Source organism: Rattus norvegicus, chromosome Y (genome assembly GCF_036323735.1).
Source record: "Rattus norvegicus strain BN/NHsdMcwi chromosome Y, GRCr8, whole genome shotgun sequence".
Lineage (NCBI taxonomy): Eukaryota > Metazoa > Chordata > Mammalia > Rodentia > Muridae > Rattus > Rattus norvegicus.
Genome location: NC_086040.1, coordinates 5,110,872 through 5,130,086, shown reverse-complemented (window position 1 = coordinate 5,130,086; position 19,215 = coordinate 5,110,872).

The following is a 19,215-nucleotide window of genomic DNA, read 5'->3' as shown; positions in this document are numbered from 1 at the left end:
CCATCCAAAAAAATCAAAACTCTGACACATATTTGTTCCTCCCTGAAAGATCTTTAGGGACAAAACCAGAGAAGAACTTGAGTAAAAGGAATTCCAGTGAACCGCCATATCTGGGAACCAGATTAAGTAGAGGCCCCCAAGGCCTGACACTATTACTCATGCTTTGTCATGTTCACAAAACGGATCTGACATGACTGCCTTCTGACAGACCCAACAAGCTGCTGAAAGAGTCAGATGCAGACAATTACACTCAGCCAATGAAAAGAAGCTGCTAAGGCCTGTGGTCAGACTAGGGAAAAGCTGTAGAAAGCTGAGGAGGAGAGTAACCACATAGGAGGACCAGCAGTGTTAACTAACCTGAACCACATTGTTTTTTCAGACACTGAGCCATCAATGCGGCATCATGCACCAGCTAATATGAGGCCTCTCATACTGGAGTGCTGGTTCTATACACAACAAGAGAAGATGCACTTAATCGCCAAGAGACTTGAGTCCCCAGGGAGTTGAGAGGTCTGGTAGAGTGGGGGTGGAGTCGGAGACAGCTTCATTCAGATGGGCATGAGAGGAGTAGGTATAGGATGTAGAACAGTCAGAGTATGGGCTGGGAGAGGGATGAAATATGGATTGTAAACTTCTATTAGATAACATGTAAAAAAAGAAAATATAAACTCAAATGAACACTTTCTTCCCAAATTTTCTTTTTTTCCTTTTGGTCATGGTATTTCACAACAGCAATAGAAACTCTGGCTAAGACATTGTATTATGGACAAGAATGTGCAAATGCTAATTAGAGAAGGATGACATCTTTGTGGAGTCAAGTTGCATGATCTGATTCAATCTTCATTATTCAGAGGTAGCAACAAACATGGAATTTCTAAGACTAAGGTTATTATCATGACATATTGAACACTTTTTAATCCATCCATAATGGGATCTGTAATATCCGGAAACAAATCAAGAGACTGGGAATATAAAAAAGGAAGAATCTTGTTTAAATATTCATGGAAGAAATGAAATTCATATCTATTAAATTACCACAAAGTGGTTGATGCTTCTGATTGCTGCCTGTTACCCAAGACATTCCACATTCTTTTTATTCCTTCCAAAGTAATAATAGATTAATTAATAACACTCTATATCTAGAGAGAAAGTTTGAATTTAATGTGAACTTAACTCCAAAGATATCACTGTTTGTATGGGAGTATTTTGTTTACTATATTTATTTATAAAAATAATTTGTGTAACAATGTCAATTGGATTTGCTTGGAAAAGTTCCTATAGATTGCAGATATGGTATTACTTTAATGAGATTTTACTGTAGCAGTGAATTTTTGTTTATATCATGGTTTCTTCTACATCTACTGATGGAAATGACAACAGTTAGATTAATTCTGAAACACTTGGATAAAATTTCACTTACTAAAGTAAATGATTATTGAAGAACTGCAGCAATTATCTTTCTCACTACTGATGGACTTTCTCCCTGTACATTGGTATTGGCATTTGGAATAAGAAAGAAAAATTCATTTTTAAATGTCTCAAGTTAGCAAAAGTACTTTAGAAAAAAGTCATTCTACTCTTATTAAAAGAGAAATTTATCTAATGCAAAATAAGTTTTAAAAGAATTTAAAAGGATAACTTTTTGGTTCTTTTTTAACTGTCCTATAAGAAATAAAATGTAGTTTGGTCATTTTGGTTTCTAATGTACCAAGGAGTACTAATTTAAGGGTATAATTCTGTGACATAGAAATATTGCATATACAATAGCCATCCTATCAAATTACTCTTGTTAATTTTGATTTTGCATTCCCTTGAAATTCAAAATAAGTATCTTATATTTTCTGGCATTTTAGCAATTGGGTATTCTCATTTTCTCTAATAACATGCTTTAACATTTTTATTTCAAAATATTTACAAACAAATTAGAAAAAAAAGTACTACTGAGATTCCTTTATGACTGAACTTATATCAAAATATATCCTGTAAACTTTAGCTATTGTTGGAATTCCATTCACCATGACACATCAGATTTATTCTGGCTCTACATGTTTGACAAATACACCTGCACACAAATGGTTGTTGCTATCACAGAGTAGGCAAAAATTTGGCAAGTTAGAAGGTGGCAATAAAAGTCAGTCAATTAGAATTAAAGCGGTATGTCAGGTAGAAGATTAATGCATGCCCCTGGAAAACAGTTTGGACCAAAAAAACATCTCACGTGTGAGCTTTAAATTTTAAATAAAATATATATTGTATGGCAATATGAACCCATTCTAAAATGGTCCTCCTTACATCCTATTAGAAGATCTAAAATATTTATATTTTTCTTTTGAATGTATAAGGGTATTTTATGTTTTATAGTGAGAGTTTTCTTAGAGGCACTTGTGTCTTTAAATTCTTATTTGGTTTATGATTAGATAATGGAGAGCCAGTATTCCATCCCAGACAGTAAGACTTAAGGTGCTGTATTCCACCAATATACCACAGAACTTTTAACAATTTTTTAAATGAACTCATCTCCTAATATTATTCTAAGTGTTAAAGTCTTTTACACAGACAGTACTGCTTCATGTAAGGAATTATGTTCTTAGTATTACATTCAATCAATTAATAATTTTATATCTTCACAGTTTAAAAGGATGTTGGTATGTGACTGAAAATACATTGAAGATACCTGTATCCCAACACTGACCCAATACTCTTTGTTGCTGTCTTATCCCATAAAAATCTTTCTGATAGTGGTTTAAGCTCTGTTGGAAGATATGCCAATGATTCTTTAACCAATAAAACAAGTAATATCCGCTGTCTATTTTTCTTTCCAATGATTTTGTGTGTTCATATAAGAAAATGGAACTATTATTTCAATTACTTTTCTTCAAATAACATGAAATGCTATGGTCTGCTTACCCTTGCCTTTTATACATAACAAAGATTCTTGAATCTTTTAACTTAAACCAGCATCTAGAAGCTCTGTCATTCCTTTGATGTTAGGCTCTTGTTCCTTTCTTCCTCATTTCCTTCTTTTTTAATTGGATATTTTATGTATTTATGCTTCAACTGTTATAACCTTTCCTGGTTCCCCTCTCTCCCATCAACCCTCCCCATGCTTCTGTGAGTTTGCTTCCAATCCTGCCTGCCCACTCACACCTCACCACTGTGGCATTCCCTTATACTAGGGAAACCAGACTTCATACGACCAAGGCTTTTCATCCTACTGATGGTGGACAATGATGGTGGAGGATGTCTTCTATATATGAGGCTGAAGGCATGGATGTCTCCATGTGTACTCTTTGATTGGTATTTAGTCCCTCACTTCCTTCTTCGTTCACTGGACAACAGATAACTATGATTCACCGCTGTCAGTGCTGTCCTTGCAGCAGGAATAAATGGTCAGTGAGCCTGGACCTCAGGAAGGTGAATGTTCACACAAATGCATGAACACATGTAACCAGACCTTGGTTCCCACTGAAAAAAAAAGCATCAAAATATTTACAACATATTGTGCAATGAACACTTGCCATGGGATTCAATGCTGTTTCAAAATACTATTGCCAATATTACTTGGTGACCAGCTCCATGAGTGAATGGGTCAGCATTTGTTTTAGATTATTTATTTAGTGTTGAATATTGAGAGCCTCAGACAAAGTTCTTCCTGCAGATCTTTATATACAATCATGGTTCTTTATTTGTTTTTTTTTTTTTTGTTTTCTTTGGTTTGGTTTGGTATCAAAATATATACAGCACAAAATTTAGCACTTTACCATTTTTGGTATAGTGCTCACCATCTCTGGTGTGTTCCTGTCACTCACTCTCTGACCCAGATCTCTTTGAATTTATGGAGCTGAGATGCCATGCATTTTACACATAGTAACCATCTTCCTTCTCTCTCCTCCCAGACCCCAAAACTCCTCCTTCTTACCATTGTTGATAAAAACTTTATATACACTTATATATGCTGGACCAGAAAATACCTGTCTTTTTGCTGTTAACTTTGCATCCTCAGGGTCCTTCCATGCAGCATATGTTAAATGCCTCAGTGATATTACACCCCAAGGAGAGTCCACAGTTGATAACTCTTCAAACTAAAACTTTGTGTTTTCCAAATATCAATATTTGCTGATGACTCTTAAAAGCCTGTAGCCCTCCAGGTACCAGAGGTAAAAGAATGGATGTATTGTGGGGTGGGGGTGGTGGCCCTGTTTAGAAATGTTCATTGGAGCAACTCCCATCTGTGTTGTCTGGAAAGCAGAATTTCAGTTCTCAAGTTGGAATCGGCAGCTTCTTCCATTAGCAAACATTTCATATTACTCTAGTAGTTCAGTTCTGTAGAGTTGTCATAACAAACAGGAAACAGCACCAGTGGCACAAACTAGTAGAACAGCCAGGCTTCTGTCAGTAACCTGGAGAGAGAGAAGTTCTATGCTGTGCTTCTCTCAGGGAATTGAAGATCAGCAGTGTAGTGCGCCCTCCAGTGGTGACCAACTGTACTTCACATATGTGGTTTTTGCACCTGGTGTCAGTTGGCCGTTAATATGCTAATGAGTTGGCGGTACCATGCTAGTGAGGTGATTCATTCTCTGCCAATCCCTGGAGGACATGTAGTGGGGTGATAGTGGGGTGATAGTGGGGTGACCCGTGCCCCACCAGTCCCTGAGAGATTATTAGCATACTGTTGTGTATATAAGGCGTGTGAATTTGCCGCTCGTGGTCCCAGTGTCAACAATGAAGGTGTCCTGCACTAAAGGCTGTTGAGAAGAATCCAACTGTGTTGTGTCTTCCTTGCCAGCCATGGTGGGCATGACAGATGATGGCCTTGTACGGGGACCCGAGGACATCCTCATGGATTTCAGAACCCTTCAGTTCCAGGATGGTGATGTCGGAAACTTCCTGGTAAGGGACGATAAAGTTCTCTGGAGGTAAGCAGAGATGATAAAAGCCTTGGTATAGAGGCAGAAAGGTTTGGGAACTATGGCAATGTTTTTTTCCAATTGATCCTTTGTGGGTAGGACTTGTAATTTTGTTTATTTTTTTCTTTGTGTGGGAAGCCGTTAGAGCGGTTAGAGGGTCCTTGCAGAGCAACAAGAAAGTATGTCGGAGGGAGAAAAGGTCTGGAAAGAAAAAAAGAAAGAAAAGGAGATAAAAGGAACAGAGAGAAGGCAGAGATTAAAAAAAGAGGATAATCAGGACCAGGAGATAAATAAAATATATTCTTCTTTAAAAGACTTGACCTTAGATATGTCAGACAATCTAGAAAGCATCACCAACAGCTTAGAGAAAGTGAAACTAGAGGTAGAACCATTGGCTCCCGGGCCTCCAGCAGAGCAAGAAAAGGAAGCACTCGAACTCAGTTCCACCACCAGACTCGTATTGACCCCTCGAATGGGAACTCAGGTGGTGGATACAGATTTTAAAGGCCCCAGTAAGCAGAATTCAGAAGGATCACAGAAATTGAAAGCATGTGCAAAGATAAAAATTTGGGGTAGTAGTAGTGGTCAAAACGGGACAAGGTAGTAATGGTAAAATGTTTTTGTGTATGTGTTCTTTTAGAGTTATGTTAAAATCTAGAGAAACAAAGTTGATTCTCATAGATGCTTTTAGTCTTTGGACACTGACTAGAGACAGTTTACACCCTAGACAAGAGAGAGAATGGGGTTGAGAAAAACAGTCCTCCCAAACTCTCCACAGATGCTTGGGCAAAAGAAGGAAATGAGCTTAAACTTTTTGGAGCTGTCCTGGGAACAAAAAGAGATGGGAGACGTCTTGCCTCCTTGCTGGCTCCTATTGGAGAAGTGCCTATTTCTGGTTCTGGGTTCTTTAGGTAGGATGTCTGGTTCCCTTTGGTGGAACACCATCTAGTTCTTTTCCTCTGTGTCTATTGTCTGTCCTTGGTGCATCAAGCTGTCCATATATGTCAATTTATGTCTGCGTTTTGCTTCCCATTGTTTGAATGTTTTGTGTTTCATGTTTAAAAGAAAAGGTTAAAATTTTAAAGGCTGGTTGACTCACCAGTTTATGCAGCTTTAACTCCTTTCAAGAAAGGAACAAATAAATAAAAAGTTTCAATTGGCTTTTGGAACCTGCATCTGGAAGCCTAAGTCCCCTGGGCAAGCTCACCAGGGGCTGGCTAAATGTTTATACTAACCGATCCTAAAGACACCAGGAGCTTCACAGCTTCTAAGGTAACAGAACTGATGACTGTTTCTCTTAGAAAAATCTTTGACTGTGATTATTGGACTCAACAGGTAACAAGGTGTTTCTCTTAAACTACAGCTAGAAAAAGTAAAAATGGTGATTGATTTAAATATTAAAGGTATGTGTAGTCAATTCAATTTTGTTTTCTGATTGGTTTTAAATGTATGAATATTCTCTACATGCCTTGGTCATGGACTTTTAAGTTATTGGATATGGTTAAAAAATGTAACATTGGTAACAGAAAGTGGACATAAAACTGGTAAATTTGGACGGAGTCATTCTAGACAACATGTGGCATGAGCCAATCTAGGGAGACAGGTCTAAATTGGGAGGATATTTTTATGGAAATCTTAGCCTAGAAACCAGGCTTCTAAAAGATTTTAAGGCAATGTCTCTTTATTTACGTATTGGAGACCACACCATCATGTGTTCATATGTGGGAATTGGCAGTCAAACTTGTAGCATGAAGGATAGACTCGTTGTTTTGGAGACTGGATTTTGGGATGATGAGGCTGATCTCGAGGAAGAGGCTGCTCAGTGTGAGAGGGAGAGATATAAAGATCGTGCCACCCTAGAAGTGGCTTATATGAAAGTGGTTAAGGTGCTTGAAAACAATCAATTGTTCATAGCACCTGAAAAGGTTCAAATGGGCCAAATGGGAGAATATTTAGGAACTAAAATCACTCCTCATAGTATTTCCCCTCAAAAAAAAATGAATTATGTAAAGATCATTTAAAAACATTAAATTATTTTCAAAAATTACTAGGAAGCATAAGTTGGATTCGGCCCTATATTAAAATGCCCAATGTAGATTTACAACCACTTTATGAGATCCTGAAAGGGGATTCTCAGCTTACTTCACCCCATGCTTTAACCAAGGAAGCATGATTATCCTTGAGGAAAGTAGAAGAAAGACTGGAAAAGGCAATGCTAAAAAGGTACAAGGAAAAGGAGGATCTCCTTTTGTGTATACTGACAACCTTTTGATAGCCTTCAGGAGTGCTATGGCAACAGGAACCGCTTCTTTGGATTTATCCCCATACTTCTCCAAATAAGACACTTGAAAATTACCCTTCTGCTGTTGCACAGCTTGCTGTGTTAGCCACTAAATCTTGTATTCAGCATTTTGGTATTTTACCCAAGAAAATTATTATACCTATACAACTGCTCAGATAGAAACATTGTGTGCCTTGATAGATGATTGGGCCATATTACGCTGTAGTTTTGATGGAGAGTTTGACAATCATTATCCTAAGGATCCCTTTCTACAATTTTTAACTGAACACCCAGTGATCTTTCCTAAGATCACTGCCTCAGAGCCTTTGCTGCGAGCGTTAAATATTTGTACAGATGTCTCCAAAACAGGGGTAGTTGCTGATTTGGTTGATTCTGAAGAACCAGTTTTAATTCGGTACGGTCCGGGCACCCCCAAAATTACAGAATGTAAAAGTATATTGTAAGTTATCAAAAGATTTCATGATTCTTTTAATTTATTTTCTGACTCTGCTTATGTAGTTAATGTGGTGTGCTCACTTGAAATTGCAGGGCCAAGTCGGTCGACTAGTACTGTATGTCAAATTCTTTTAGAATTACAAAATTTGATTTGGGCCAGAAAAAATAAATTTTTCACACAACATATTTGGGCCCATACTAATTTGCCTGGTCCCATGACCAGTAAAAATGCCCTGGTGGTTGCTAGTACTCGTAGAGAGTTTATTTTTCATGCTGCTCTGTTTGATCTCGCTAGAGAATTTCATCAAAAGTTTCCTGTTCCTGCCTTTACTCTTCAACAAAAAATTAAAATCTCTAGAGCTGCAGCTCGTGATGTGGTGTTATATTGCCAAAATTGTGTTCAATTTCACCACCCTCCTCATGTGGGGATTAACCCTGGTGGTCTGAACCCACTAAAACTTGGCAGATGGATGTTACACATATATCTCAATTTGGAAATTTAAAATATGCTCATGTGTCTGTTGATACCTGTTCCGGTATTATACACGCTACTCTGATGACTGGTGAAAAGGCTCATAATGCCATTAACCATTGCTTAGAGGCATGGGCAGCCTGGGGAAAGCCTGATAGTCTCAAGACAGACAATAGGCCTACCTACACCGCAAAGTCCTTTCAGGCATTTTGCCAGACATGCAGGTCAAACATACTACATGATTGCCATACAATCCCCAAGGTCAAGGAATTGTGGAAAGGGTACATCGTACGTTAAAAGAGTTTATGAAAAAACAAAAAGAGGAAATTGCCAGCGGCCGAACACCAAAAGAACAACTTTCTTTAGCTCTTTTTACTCTAAATTTCTTAATTTTGGATGTGCATGGCCGCTCTGCAACGGATCGCCATGCTACTACTACACCTATAACTAATGCAGAAGTAAAGTGGAAGGATGTCTTAACTGATGAATAGCATGGACCAGATCCCATGATTTCGAGACCTAGGGGAGCGATTTGTGTTTTTCCGCAGAATCAAGAAAATCCAATTTGTGTTCCTGAGCGCTTGACTCGAAAATTGCCATCTGCTCTTCCTGAAGATGAGACTACGAATCCTACTATTACTACTGTAAATGGTAATACAGGTTAATTCGCTCACCCTGTGGGCTATTGCCAGATCCTGGCCAATACCCATGCCAGTTCATAGCAATTCTACAGTTTTGAGAATAAGACTGGCAAGCATAATCTCTGGCCTTGGTTTCAATGGGTGCTGTCCAATGAGCAATGGGCATATACATCCCTGACCCCCTTTGCTAGGTTGGTGGGTGAGAACTTCCTGCTGTATAATGTTTCAGCTACCAGAAAAAATGATACCAGGTTGACCAATATTCAATATAATAACCTCTTGGCAAATAATACTGCCACTAGTACTTCAGTATGTGTTAGATCACCTTTTTGCTTTCTGATAAGCACTAATGTAAGCAGTGGTGCTTTAAATTGTAATAACTCTGATGTAGTCTGCTATTTAGCTGAATGCTGGGATGGCACCAATGACACCGCAGTGATGGTTAAGATTCCCTCCTTTGTGCCAATCCCAGTGGAGGCAAACCCAGATAGCTTTTCTATTCTTAATTTACTGAGAGTCAAAAGTGATTTTGGACTTACAGCAGTCATAATTTCAGCCATTGTGCTGTCTGCTGCTGCAGCTACCATAGCTGCAATCACTATGACCAATCAAAAACAGACAGCTGAGACTGTCAATCAGATAATAGAAAGCACTGCAGTGGCGCTAGAGATACAAGAAGAATTTAATACCCATTTGACATCTGGCCTTCTATTAGTCAATCAAAGGATAGATTTAGTTCACGAACAAATTGAAGCACTGTATCATATGACACAGCTGTCTTTCGTTTCCTCCCTTAGAGGTTTATGCATTACTCCTTTGCGAGCTAACTTTTCTCAGCATGCTCAACAGAGCAAAGAAATCTCGAATTATCTGAAAGGAAACTGGTTCATGAAAGCAGAGCAACTATCAAGACAATTGCTGATGCAGATTGCTGTCCTCAACAGCACTAGGCTGGACCCCATCACAGTTGAAGACTTTACCTCATGGATTACCAATGCTTTCTCCCTTGTTAGGGAGTGGGCAGGCATGTTTGCCTGGGGAGCTATTGTCCTCCTGGGATGCAGAATATGTCTCTGGCTTATTGGTCGTTTAAAAAGGGAACATGCCAGACACAAAGCAGTTGTTTACCAGGCTATGACTGCTATAGAACATGGTGCTTCTCCCAATATAGGGCTGGCCTCTTAGAAAGATCAAGAGATCGCCCTAGATCATTTTTGTCAGAGTCATGTGGAGTCATTGTATCCATGGAGGGGCAACTTTCCTCAGGCTCAGACCAAACCAAGGCACGGGGCCCGGTGGCGATAGGGTAACTCAGCGACGGGTAAGAATTAGTTTAGATTAGAACGTCATAAGACAGGAGCAATGACAAGATTGATGTGATACCCAGATCAAGACCAGTCATTTTATTAAGAAAAAAGGGTTAGATATAATGCGCCCTCCAGTGGTGATCAATGGTACTGCACATGTGCGGTTTTTGCACCTGGTGTCAGTTAGCCGTTAATATGCTAATGAGTGGGTGGTACCATGCTAGTGAGGTGATTCATTCTCCGCCAATCCCTGGAGGACAAGTAGTGGGGTGATAGTGGGGTGACCCGTGCCCCACCAATCCCTGAGAGATTATTAGCATACTGTTGTGTATATAAGGCGTGTGAATTTGCCGCTCATGGTCCCAGTGTCAGCAATGGTGTCCTGCAGTAAAGGCTGTTGAGAAGAATCCAACCGTGTTGCATCTTCCATGCTGGCCGAGGTGACACAGCAGAGACTCAAGATGCACAAATATTGTTGCTGCTGCTTTATTTGTTTGTCATCGTCTGTATAGCCAAATTCCCCTTGGAAAAATATACAATGTTTGAAATATTTGCTGCTGCTACAAATATATTACTGAAACTGTGTAATCCTGTACATCATTTTCTCCTCAGAGGGATAGAGATTATTGCAATCATTTACAGCTATTGCGGCTAATGTTGAAATGGGTAATCCAATATGTGATCAGAGGAGAAAAATCAAGACAGTGTAGAATCCTTTGACCATGTTTCCAATATAAAAAAGTTTAAAAACACTTACAACCTATGAGCTGTAATGGTACTGCAAACTCTTAAACCAATTCAATAGCAGTTACTTATTCCTACTCTTGTATGAAATAAAATAACGTTAGTTAAAATAAAAGGTGATAAGTTGTTTTGAATGTGTAAACCTGATGGTGCCTTTGGTCAAAGATGATAATTATCAAAACTATGATTTCAAGCAAGTTTATAAAATAATGTTTGTAAGACATGAAGCTCTTCTGTTAATTTTCCTATTATGTTTGGGTAAAGGCACATCCCATCTAGTTGTAAGGATAAGGAATCACTGATTTTTGGAGAAAGTGTATGAGTGAGTTAGAGAAGCAAAGGACTTCATATCAATTCCCAAGTACATAGAAGTCAGATTGGTAGAACCATCATCATGTTAAAAAAGCAGAAATGACTACTCAAACAGAGCCATTTAGCAATAACATCATTTTTCTGTAATTTGGCTAAACCATATACATCATGCCTAGGCAAATATTTTTTAAAGCAAGGATTTTGCTTTGTAAAAGCATGTATGTATGTATGTATGTATGTATGTATGTATGTATGTATATATGTTTATATATTTCTATATGTGAATGTGTACATAAGGACATATGTTTATATGTTGTGTATATGTTTATATATGTGTATATGTATATATGTTTATGTGGCCACACACACATATATATATATATATATATATATATATATATATTTGTATGTGTATATATGTGTATATATATATATTTGTATGTGTGTATGTGTACATATATGTAACATAAAAATGCACTCCATTTTCTAATTTTATGAAAATTTTCTCATATACAAATTAGTACTCAAGAATTTTAAAATCTGCATCATAAATTTCATTCATTGTAAAGTTACAGTTCACAAAATGGATTCAATATAGGTAATCAATTTTTATATTATCAAATTTCTCATCTATTTCATAAAAACACAAATATTACTTTGGTTATGTGACTATATATATGTTTTAGCATGAGAAATAACTGGCTTTTCCAGCATGTGATATAATTTCAGGATACTACTAGACCTATATGAGGTAGAAAATATAACAAAGGACTGGTATATATAATAGCTCTGAGTGAAAGATAGATACATAGATAGATAGGTAGATAGATAGATAGATAGATACATACATACATATATACATACATGCATGCATGCATAGTTACATTGATGAAAGATCACAGATGATAAGTAGACAAATATCACATACTGAGAATCATCAATCATGGAATAATTAGTATTGAAAGGTAAAAATATCTTCTAATATAGAGCAAAATTTTAAATGTGAATTGTATTCATATTTTAATACCTAAAGGGAGATTTATCATCCATAATCTTTAAAATAAAATGTCTATTTGACACTTCCACACAGGTAGATAACAGACATGAAATACTTAACTTCCTTTTCATTAATCTGTCAAATTGTTTCATTATCTTGACTTTGTTACTTAATTGCACAACATCATAATTTGTCTGCATGTTCAAATCTTCAGTCACTTTCCACCCTGCTCTGCACTCTAACTCAAATCCTATTACTATATTTAAGTCTACAATGGATCCTCATATGCTATCATGAAAATTAGTTCATCATTTTTTTATCTTTAATAACATTGCTCTCATATTTCTCTGTTTCAAATGTGATCACTACCCCATCTGTGTTTTCAATACTCTTTTCAACTTCAACCATCTTATAACTGCTCTTTATATGAGATAATAAAATGATCTATTGTTCCCCCAATAAATTATCTACCAACATTTTGTTCCATTGAAATTTTAGACAAGAAAAACAAAGTTGTTACAAAGTGCTAGTTGTACTCAGGCCTAAAACTGAAAGCTGTCTATGTGACAGGAAGCATAGGTAGAACACTTCTGGAAGAGAAATCAGAGCTTGTAGAAGACGTCATGCAGGGAAGTGCTTCATGCAATTGTAAACAAAAAGTGTAAAAGACCTGAACTTTAATAATGAGGGAAAGTTTTTGAAGAATATTTACAAGTGATTCTGAGACGTTTATTTACAAATCCATAGTAAATACTAGAAAAATGGCATCAAATTGTAAGAGGGCAGAAAAGGAAATAAAGTTAAAAGTTGGTACAGGTTTCAATATGGATCTTGTCAATTAGAACATGCTGAAGGTTAGTGGATGATTTAATGTGATGAATGACTCAGATATACTAACAATATTGCTTGACCCTATAGAGAAATTACACAGAGTGGGACCACTAAAAAAACCTGTGACAAAAATCTGTTCAGGTATTTTTGTATTCTTCAATATTTCTTTTTGAAAACATTAATTTAATTAAATGAAATTCAATAAGGAACCGAAGATAAACCTTCTCATCTCTCACATTTCCAATCTCTAAACGGAGATATAGTGGATGGAACTTCATACAGCATTTGCCTACTCCAGATATTTTTAATTTAAAATAATAAGCATAGAAGTGTGTCATATTTCTGGGCATTGGTTACTAAGACCAATTATATCCTCAGAAGAACGTCCATTAGAAGCAATCTAACATAATTTTGTTTCCTATAAATATTAAATATCTTAAATATTGAGCTTGCTTATCATTTTCACAGCATAGGACACCATATGTAATTACTTCGTTTTTACATATCAATATCAGTCACTCTACCTTTCTGATTTTGATACATACCAAGCTTAACAAAGTGGAGACTGTACTCATTTCAGCAATCCTTACATTTCTCCCATGGTCCACTACATGTAGGCTATATTACACTCAATCAAATAAATATCTTAAGTAAATGATAATGGCGTGCAAATATAGATTTTGATATTTCATTCAATAAAAAAATCAAAGATCCAATAAATAAATAGCTACTGAATTTACTTTTATAGGAAGAGAGTAGGTTAATAATACCTTATAATATCCACCCTAATTCATATTGAGTCAGTGCTAGAATATGTGTAACAATGTTTGTAAAAAGAGTAAGGAACTTTTCTGTATCTTTTTAACAGCAATTGAACATAGTCATAAGGAAGTGTCAGATAAATGTAGAAATAATTCAAAAACTTTATTTTTATTTTTTCTGTTTTTGGAGCTGGAGACCGAACCCAGGGCCTTGCGCTTGCTAGGCAAGCACTCTACCACTGAGCTAAATCCCCAACCCCTCAAAAACTTTTTAAAATTATACTGAAAGATATTTCTAGAACTTCTGAATTCAGTTCTCATGCTCCATATAACTAGCTAATATAGTGCTGAGCACTTATATTCCATGTGCATACACAATATTAATCTCCAAAGGAAATAAATGTTTTAAAATCTCAAAAGCTATATTTATTTAAGAGTTAGATTTTTGATGTGTAAAATAACACTTTTTTCCATTTTTATTAAATTCGGTATTTACTATTTACATTTCAAACTGTATTCCTTTTCTGGGGTTCCAGTCCATCAGCCCTAGCCTCTCCTACTATCATTTAATAATGTGGTTGTCCCCTCCATATCCATTCCTTTCCTTAAAGCACCCGACCGTACTTCCCCCTAAATGAAGCGTCCCACCATAGTAGGACCAAGGGCTTAACAATGTGCCCCAACATGGCTATTCACTGCTACATATGCAGTTGGAGCCCAGGGTCAGATCATGTATAGTCTTTGGGTTGTGGTTTAGTACCTGGAAGATCTGGTTGGCTGGCAGTTTTTTCTGTTGAGGTTGCAAGTTCCTTCAGATTCTTCAGTCCTTCCTTTAATTCCTCCAAAGTGAACCTATACTTAGTTCAGTGATTTGCTGCTGGCATTCGTCTCTGTGTTTCACATGCTCTGGCTGTGTTTCTCTGGAGGGATCTATATACAGTTCCTGCCAGCATGCACTTCTTAGATTCATCAATCTTATCAAGTTTTGGTAAAAAAAAATATATATATATATATATATATATATATATATATATATATATATGTACATATATATATATACATATATATACATATATAAACATATATATACATTATATATATATACATTATATATATACACATTATATATATATATATATATATATATATATATATATATATATATATATATATATATATATATATATATCCAGCAGACTCTGAATGGCCATTCCTCCCTACACCTATTCAGCTATGCCTCACTACACCAATTATGGATATTTTAGTTATCCTTTTAAGGAAGGAGTGAAGTATCTGCATTTTGGCCCTTCTTGACTTTAATGTAGTTTGTGCATTGTATGTTAGGTAAATTGAGCAATTTGGCTTATATCGACCTATCAATGAGTGCATATTTGTGTGTTTTTCTGTGTTTCGGAAACATCACTCAGGATGATGTTTTCCAGGTCCATCTATTTGACTATGAATTTCATGCATTCATTGTTTTTGATAGCTGAGTAGTAGTACTCTGTATAAAAATATGTTGTATTCTGTATCTATTCTTCTGGTGAAGGGCATCTGGGTTCATTCCAGCTTCTGAATATTATGAATAAGGCTGATATGAACATAGTTTAACATGTGTGTTTGTTGTATGTTGGAGCATCTTTTGGGTATATGCCCTAGGGAGGTATAGCTGGGTCCACAGTCAGTGCAATGTTCAATTTTTGAGGAAACTCAGGACAGATTTTCAGAGAGGATGTACCAGTCTGCAATCCCATCAAAAATGGAGGAATGTTCCTCATTCTCCTCATACTCTCCAGCATCTGCTATCACCTGAGTTTTTGATATTAGCCATTCTGACTGATGTGATGTGGAATCTCAGGGTTGTTTTGATTTGCATTTCCCTGATGACTAAGTATGTTTCATCCTCAGACTCCAAATCCTCAGACTATTCCTGTTGTCAAGATGTGCTTGCAGATAAGACCCTAATATGCCTGTCCTCTAGGGGGTTCTGCCATCAGCTGGTGGTGACAGATTCAAATACAGATAACCATATGACAGAAACTGAGAGCCAGAAAAGAATGCTTAGGGAATTGCCTGAAGATTTGAATGGGATTGGAGCCCAATATGAAGAACAACACTATCATTTAAGTTTACCCTTCAGAGGCTCATGAAATTTACCACAAATAAGTGTATACTTGGGCCAGTCCAAGGCTTCTGCTACATAGATCATAGAGCATATGAAGAAGACAACTGCCTCATCTTTCATCTCAGAGAAGGGACTCAAATGGTCCTGTGGAGATGTCATATCCCAGAGAAGGGGGATGGAAGAGGACTAAAGTGGAAGTGGGCATGTAGATGGGGGAGCACCATCTTAGAAACAAAGAGTATCAGAATGCCTTGGGTGATTTAAGAAAGAAATACAAATTTGGGAAATGACATTTGAAATGTAAACAAATAAACAGATTATTATACATATATTGTGTTTATAATATAATACATTTGTGTTTCAAACAGAGACATTCACATCTCATTCCTTCAGGACTATACAATCATTATCTGTACTACAGGTTTACTGAAAGCTGGAATCCATAATTTTTGAGATGTACTTATTATAGAAAATTTACATAGATTAAACCAATCAATATTTTATCTTCTGTATCTGTACCTAGAATAAATCGTTATTAACCTTGATAAAAATTTCAAAAAAGGTGTTTCTACTCCATTAGGTTTCCATTTTATGACTCTCACTTTTAGCTGTACATCTCTACATTCCCTCAATTGTCGCCCTCTTCCCTGTCTCTTCACATTTGACATTCCTGTTCCTGGCAGTGTCCCTCAGCAAATCATAAATACACTTGTACTTCCCAAAATGAGGACAGCGGACACTAAACTGATCATATAGATACACAGTTTGCTGAATTAAGACTCAGGTTAAAGTGAATAAGTATCTCATTTTCCCTTTTTGATCTGGGTTAAGTCATTTATGATGACTTTCACAAGATCCAATCACTGTCGTGACAATCACATGCTTTCCTTTTCCAGTCTGTCAATACACCATATTTTCCTTATGCATTTATTAGTTAAAGAAAAACTAGAATATTTCCAAATTATCAAGCGTCTCAATACTAGAATAAATCAACATTTGGACACATGTCCTCGAATTATATCTTTAGATGTATCCATTTTACATTCATGAAGAAATATCACACTGATTTCTAAAGTTGCTGTAGAAGTTTGCGTTCCCACCAGGAGAATAGCAATGTTCTCCTCTCTCTATAACACAATAAGGATAAGTTGGCTCATGTGTTATTAAACTAAGGTTTCTGAAAGGGATGAATAAATGTCAGAATAATTTTGACCTGCATTTCTGTAATGTATAAGGATGATATATATTTTGCATTAGATTCTTAGTCATTTAAGTTACTTCAATTGTGAATATTTTGTTTAGATATGTACCCAATTAATTATTTCTTCTGGATATATAGTGATTTAGTTTTTTCATTATAATTTTTAGAAGCCCATTGTTGAACGTGTACATGGAAAAAACGCTTAATATATTTGAATATAGCCACTTTAAATTTACTAAGGTCAAATCAGATAATGTGCTCTCACTAAACTCACAGAATTGACAGATCTGTTGTAACTAACAGAATTCATTAAAGTCACTCTTTGAAACATCCCTATGTAATAAAATATTCTCTATGTACATAATATTGAGGAATATACTTTAATTCTTTTATTTTTCTGAGAATTTCCAACAAAATATTTTGATGATAATTTTCCATTTATTTTACCTAAATCACTATATTTCTTGGTATCCTACCTTTGTATATCTTCTAAATTAAAATACTGTTTAATAACCCCATGACGATCCCTTAAAAACATCATTCAACCCTCCAATAGAAGAAACTAACTGTCCATAATATGTCAGTTAGGAGTAACAGCATTCAGGCATTTACACTGCATTCTGGACTGTTGAGTGGCTTGAAACTGTGCAGGGAACCACAGCTGCTATGTATCATGAGGGCAGCACTCTACATATCCAGAAGTCACGATTTCCCGATGATCACCCCCACATTTTGGGCACATACAATCTCTTTGTGCCTTCTTGAAAGGGTATAACATGTATATCCAACGCATCATGTATGAAATCGGTAAAATCAGGGAAACAATATAGTGAATAAAAGGAAGAGTTCATTTGTGGAATGTATTAACAAGATGGTATAATCTCTGGCCAAGTTAGTTAAAGAAAGTGTAGAATTAACAATATTAAAGAGAAGAGAGGAGACATGGAGAAAACACCTTTTATATTTACAGTCCCAAATCTAGAATATTTTTTAAACCATTAATGATTTACTGGATGTATTGGATATACCAATATTAAATCACCTCAATATGCACAATTTAAACAGCACTATACTGAACAATGACACAGAGTCGGGCATTTACTATCTCCCTCCTAAAATATAATAGGACCACATATATTCAGTTTAAAAATATGATTAGATATTTAAAGAGCATTGAAAGTTTCTTAGACTATTCCATAAAGTGGACAAAAGTATTGAATACATTAAAATTCTATATTAAATCTGGTATTATCCAACAATTGACAGAGAAAAAAAGAGAGAGAGTGAAGCAAGGGGAAAATAAGGTAAAGAGAAAGGTACAGAGAGAAGGAGAAAGAATTACAGATGACTAACAGAAAGAGAGGAAGACTGAGTATCACAGACTAATTTACAGCAATACACACATATTCTCAATAAAATACTTGTGAACAGATCCAAGATGACATTAAACATAATCTTCAACCAGGTAAGCTTTCTTAAAATACCAGACATACAAGTGTGATTTAACACACACACACACACACACACACACACACACACACACACACACACACACACACACACACATATATATATATATATATATATATATATATATATATATATATATATATATATATATATAATGTCAAATCTACTTCTAATCTGATCTTTGTGGTAGGATGTTACATCTTAACCCAGAACTTTAATCAAGATCTATTCTTTATTTTTATTTTTTTAGTCATATGCAGATACATCTTTTTTTAGGAATGATACCTTCCCACTGGAGACCAGAGAAGAGATCTACAGTTCCATGATTAATAAACGTCACTGCAAGACATCAAAGCAAAATGTAAAAGTGTGAATGGAATAAATATTTTAGGACAGTGTTTTGAAGCACTTTCTTTCATAGACAGTCTTTGAAGGAGAGCTCTGAAATTTTTCATTTCATATTTGACTTTTCTGGGACTCTGACTAGAATCAATTCACAATGCTTTGGGATTTTCTAGGCAATTAACCAGTTTGTGAACAGAGCTGAAATCATCATATGCTCTGCCATCTACGTTAATATTGCTACACTGAGGAACAACTATGCTAAAACTCTTCATCTGATTTTTCAAACAGCATCCTCATACCATTTGTGAGATCTGTGCTTGTGGGAAGGAAAGTTTGAGAACACAATTTGCGAACTGTAAATGGAG